At 40.4% G+C, this 6,000-nt stretch overlaps 1 long non-coding RNA gene across 5 annotated transcripts in view; it reads left to right on the top strand.

The window, feature by feature from the left end:
- Positions 1-357: 357 nt before the first annotated feature.
- Positions 358-6,000, top strand: part of LOC137155016 (uncharacterized) — a 505,162-nt gene continuing 499,519 nt past the window's right edge. For 3 of the 5 annotated variants that reach the window (XR_010920333.1, XR_010920325.1, XR_010920329.1), the window contains exon 1: positions 358-930. This is a non-coding gene — a long non-coding RNA (uncharacterized lncRNA). Of the gene's footprint in view, positions 981-6,000 lie in introns of all 5 variants that reach the window. The other 2 variants (XR_010920327.1, XR_010920331.1) reach the window with 1 other exon arrangement.

Genomic DNA, 6,000 nt, shown 5'->3' with positions numbered 1-6,000 from the left:
TGTAATTTAAATTGGGATACCTTTCTTGACAGGTGTATAGTAGAGCTACCTAAGGGCTTGTCATGGAGTTATTCTGGAATAGATTCAGGAATAACTATTCCTGAATAAGTCTATGGATGGACACCCTTATTTCAGAATTAGACTGTGTGATGTGTTGTGTGCCCCACAGAGGCAAGGAATAGGAACAGGTGGCCTGAGAGGCCAATTAATGCATCTGGCTGCACCTGGAGGATATTCCAGACTTAATTAATCATGAAGCTCATCTGGAGGGAAGGAGCTGGGTGGTGACTATAAAGAGGGGAAGCACAGGTTTCAAAAAGGCTGTAGGGTGATACTCTGCAGTTGAAGATTGGGAGAATTAAAGAGGAATCCTAGGGAGTGGGTTGGCCTTAGGATCCTCTCTTCAGTAGAAAAGTGTCTGTTAAGACGTGAGGCGAGACAGGGAGCAGCTAGTGTTGAAGTGCAGCCTCCAGAAAGGCATTCAGTTCAGAAGAAAAAGCTTTCAGACTCAGGAAGGCAGAAAGTGGTTTTAAGTGTGTGTTTGGTTTGAGATTTATTGAGGGATTTCAGGGAGTAGTCTTGTTCTGAGAGAAGGTTGAACCTGGAAGGGTTTGTGGGAATAGAAGGCCTGAGAAAAGACCACCGTAGGAAGAAGCAGAGGGACCTTGCCTGCTTGCTACAGTGTCCCTGGGATGAAACCTACAGGCCTGAGAGTGCCTAGGTTTCCCTACTAGTCACTGGAGAAGGTGATATGAAAACACCCTGACATAAGGAGATAAGGACACATGAAGCCCTAAGCCAAGAGGGTGAAAGGAACATGGAGTTCCAAGTCTGCCTATTTGCTGGACTCTGTTACCACAGAAGGGGTAACACTAAAGTGTGACCAGGCTGGAGGTCTGAATTGTGAGAAGAGACCCCCTACAGGACCAGGTATGCTTGTTGTCAGGGTGCTAGAGAGGAAAGAACCTGCTATTCTAGGGGTGAGTCCACCCTTCTGCAGGGTGTTTCTTTCTAATTTAGATTAATCCATTTTGAATGTGATCACATATGCAGCTATTCAGTAATAGCTATTGTACTTTAAATGTACACTCTCGCTGAATCAGAATGATCTTTCAAATGTAGACTAGCCATAATGTGCAGACTGAAAGGGCCATTTTGTTACTGCTGCTACAATCTGCGTCGTCTTGGATAGCAACATTTCTATGTTGCAGATTTACTGTCCTGTAACAGTCATACTTCTCATCTTGATATGCCAACCTTGGAGACTCTCTACTGCAGTGGTTCTTAACCTTTCCAAACTACTGTACCCCTGAAGCCTGAGTCCCACCCCCACGGGGCTGAGGCATGTAACTTAGTTTCATGGCGCCCCTGTGGCTCCAGGCAATTGCCTTTCTTGCCACCCCCAATACCAGCTCTGCACTTGCGACCCCTCTAAACCCCCAGGTTGAGAAACACTGCTCTACTGGATGGCTCCGGGAAGCACGTTCCATATGGCTAACATTCAGTCAGTGCTTTACAAAATGAGGGAGAAAACTTTTCTCTATTTTGCTGTCTAAATCTGCTCCTATAAGTGTGGTCTGACTAGACCTGTGCAAACAGTATGCAATGAAACAAAGCAGACAAAAATCTTTCTTCATAGTTTGTTTCCAGCTGGGAACTTGGACAATGTTCATTAAAGGTTTCAAACATGGGCTCACTTGGGGTGAACATGATACTTCCCCTCCCCCCTTGTGTCTTATTGGGTTTTGTTTTATATTTTGTGACATGTTTGGGTTTTTTTGCTCTTGCATTCTTGTTGATGCAATATTAAGTGTTTCTTTAAACCTTCTTTGGAAGGTAAATGTGCCCCGAGCTTGCAGCCTATTACTATTACTATTGATATTTTAGCTGCTGTTAGACTGGCTAAAAATCTCAATGACTCTATATAGGTTGATAAGATACTGTTAACATACTGATAACAACGGGGGGCACTTCTATTACTGCCTTTCAGAGGGGTCCCTAATATTTGCTATAAAGATCTAAATTTTTGAACAGTGGCTTAGGTCCACATACAAAGTCTGTGGAAAAGCTCACATACAATTGTATGCATAATTTAGGGTAACTAGAAAGGATTACTCTATATATACACACACACACACACACACATGAATATTGATGTCTACTCTGTCATGGTACTAAACATGTAATAGTGGAGAACTTTTACATGTGGTTCTTGGATTTTTGTGTGAATTAGAGTTAAGATACTTTACAGAGAGGCTTGTCCAGAAATTCTCTTAAAATCCTACAGCTGTTTAGATGGTCACTTCACCGTAAGCTTTTTTTTGACTTTTCCAAATGACTAAGACTTCAGTTTGGGATTACTAATGCCTCCTTCCATTCTCATATGGAAATTTCAATAGTGACAGATATGATAGAGCAGAGTGCAAGAATAGAGTAGTAATAAAGGCTATGAACTGAAGTGCTACTGAGTCAGTCATTTAAGTACTTGTTTACTGTGTCATTCGTTGTGACATGTAGTAGGTTGACATAACATAGGAGTGTTTGCATTTAAAGTGCAGTTTTTCTGTATATTATGATTACAGCATAGTCTGCATAAATATTCATTTTGTCCTAAATAAACTGGCATTTCAGGTATGACACTAGTGTCATGGTAAGTGTGGTACCTTTCATGTTCCTTTGTGATTGGCTTGTCTGTTTCCTCAGACGAGAGGACACTCCCAAAACAGTACCTTACTAGAATTCGGGTATAATCTAATATTTTGGAACTTGATATCCATTCCATACACACTGTAGCCAGATGGTAGTAAAGTACTACCAAATCAGTTTTTCAGCCTTTGAGGGATTCTTAAAGTATTGTCTTATGGCTACACTCCAGTGATTGTCAATGAGCAGAGGTCTCAATTCAGCAAAGTACTTAAACTTCTGTTTACTCACATGTTTAAAGTTGTCCCATCCATACCAGTAGGCCTTCTCATATGCATATAGTTAAGCACATGCTTAAGTGCTTTGCAGTTTTGGGACCAAGAATCCTTCAATACAAACAGATATGTTCCTTTTTGGACATTTGATGTTACTTCTTTCCATTACAAAATAGTTCTAACAGAACATAATTATAGGAGTTGGTTAATGACAGTAAATTTAAGTACCCTTCATATAATCAGGAGATCTTATGACATCTGTATTATAAAAGGCTAACTATACAATGCCTTTAGGCTTACAGAGAAGTCGATAAAATTATGTTTTAAGAGTTTGAAATTCTAATTTCATTCATTGTAATGGTTTACAAGTATATTACATTCTCTACTTCATTCTGACATGAGTCAATAGGTAACCAATGTAAGTGTAGTTCATTTATATTTGAATTGATGTTCTGTCCTCCATTAGCATATGTTTCTAATGCATTCTGATACATTAGTAAATAGGGATGTCTGATTAATCATTAGCACATGAAAAGAATTAGCTGTCTACTGCCAAATGGAATTATTGACACTGATAATAAGATGAGGTACTGATCGTCTGGAAGCTGGTGTTTTAAGGGAAGGATGGAAATTGGTGATATTTCCATTTGTAAACTGAAATTGTTTTTCATAGACAGAATAAGATTATTCCTGTCATTCAATCACTTCACTGTGTGCCTTTCCTTACTCTTTACCAGGGTTATACAAAGATGCCATCATGCCAACCCTAATGATTGAAATACTTTCCATAGTGCCATCTTGAATTTGTTCACCTCAGGAAAAACAAACTTTTTTTCTTCTAAAGCAAGCCTGTAGAACCACAGCATCATGATGAAAAGGAAAAAATAAAATGAAAAACTTGACCCAAGCAATGCCCTGAAATATTGCAGTAGGTTGCTACTATAAGTCAGTATGATGCGCCTAAAAGGGTCACAGCCCCATCATTTGAAACTCGTGTGATTCTCCCTTCATGTCTGCACTATTGATTTAATAGCACTCTGGAGTGATTGCCATATACATTAAAGTTAACTATACGATAAGAACACAACTTAATCCACCAAAGTCTTGTGAATCACTAACTATTCACACAGTAGGATTATTCTATGCTGAATATTTGCAACATATGATGAAAATGTTGCCACCATTCAACCCCCCTTACACTGAATACTTCTACACTTCCTCAGAGGTGCAAAAATTCCTATTATACAATATGTCTACGAAAAGCTGACAAAGCTGAACGTGGTTTTTTGACACATTAACCTCCAATATGTTCAGTTAATATTGGATAACAAGAGGGGAGAAGGTGTTAACCATGTTGTAAGCTTTTTTAAATAAACACTACATGGTTGTAGTTAATCATCTCGTAATAAATGCAAGAAAATGCACATATTTAATTCGGATATCTCTGGGAATTTGGCCTTGCCTGGTATCCAAGCAGGGTTAGAGCAAGCCCACTGTTTATATGTTCCAACTCTAACTATATTCTCCCAGCTCCAACTAACAACTCCTTGTCCAGCCAGGAAGAGACAATGGTGAATCGCTAGAGTTAATGAAAAGATACTGAGATGTTCCAGCTCTCGAAGATTTCTGCACTCTGAATAAGTGAGTCACCATGGACTCGGGGGGGCGGGAGCAGGAAAAGCACTCTAAAAGCAAGGTTGTGTCTGCGGCTTTTTAATCCAGAAATTGAAGGCCAGCCTCTAAGCAGGAAGTGGTCTGACCAACTGGATCCCCCTAAGCTACAGGGTTTACTGGGAAACTGTTCAAAAGTGACAAGTCACTTGTATTAGAAAAGAGGGTTTTCTCTAAGTGTAAAGCCTGAGGTTGTGTCTGTTTGTTTATTATGTAACTTGTACATGTTTACGCTCCCTTATTTCATCTTTGAATCTGGTTTTTCTATTAAATCCTTTTTGTTTGTTTGTTTCGTTTTTTTGTTTTTTGTTTTTACCAACAGCAGCTCTGTTGTGCAAACTGGAAGGTGTGAGTGAAAGTAAGCTGGTGCTGGGGGAGGGGATAGTTTCATGGTTGATGAACTAGAGGGGAATGGTCCAAGTGTCTAGTAGTTTAAAAACTCTGGAGAGACTGATTTGGGAAACTTGGGATTGGAAGAGCTTCTGGTGTCCCACTGCAAGGAGTAACTAGGCTGCTGGAAGCCAGTGTTGAGACCTTGTGTTGTTGTCAGGGATCTGAGCCATAGAAGCATAGCATAAGGGTACAGTGTAAGCAGTGACGACCCTTTTCTGGTCTGGGAGCTTCCCAAAATGTCATCCTCTTTTTCTCAGCTTCACTCAAATGGCTGCTTCAGCACCATGTGGAAGCTTTCCGGACCAGAGAAACAAATAACCACTGGGTCTCCCCTCTCTAAATATTCCCTTCTTTGGAATGGACCCCAAAGGATTTTTGTGTGCACAATGACTAGCTAATACCATCCAAGTGGTTTGTGTTCTCTGCTACTTTCAGTCTTCCACACGTTCCTAAATGTGGGTGTGAGGCCCAATGCCATTCACGTGCTCCCTGGGCTGACTTCATTTTTATCAAGGTCTTATATATAAATACTTTCTAGGGCTGGGGTATAAACCCTTCCCCTCCACACCACATATCCAAGCAGTTGCACAGGTCAGTCAAAGTTGAGACTTGAATCTAATTTTCTAATATGGCAGTCCCGAGACTTATCTATGTGGACACACGGTTTTTCAGGTTGAATGTGCCAAATCTATGTATTTTCTGGCTAGCCTCTGTCTAGTTTCAGGTGGGTGACACAATTTGGCTACACCTGTTTAGTACTTGTGAAGTGGATTAGATAAATTAGTCAAATGTAGGCCACAGATCGGGCAGAATTTGCTACTTCTCAATCCTGTTGCGGTTGGAAAGCAAGGATTTCCTTGAAGATTGTGAACAAGACTTTCTTCACAGACCAACAGAGAACAGCAATGGCCCACAGTAAGATTTTTTAGGCCATGTAGTTCTGTAATCATTTTGTTGGCCTTTTGGTCAAGATGTTCATGTGAGCCAGCTTGTGATCTTGCATTGCCTTTATAATGGT

Source organism: Emydura macquarii, unplaced genomic scaffold, assembly GCF_026122565.2.
Source record: "Emydura macquarii macquarii isolate MOO-44397 ecotype Brisbane River unplaced genomic scaffold, CSIRO-AGI_Emac_v2 contig_295, whole genome shotgun sequence".
NCBI classification, from domain to species: domain Eukaryota; kingdom Metazoa; phylum Chordata; order Testudines; family Chelidae; genus Emydura; species Emydura macquarii.
This window is presented reverse-complemented; position numbering and strand designations above follow the sequence as displayed.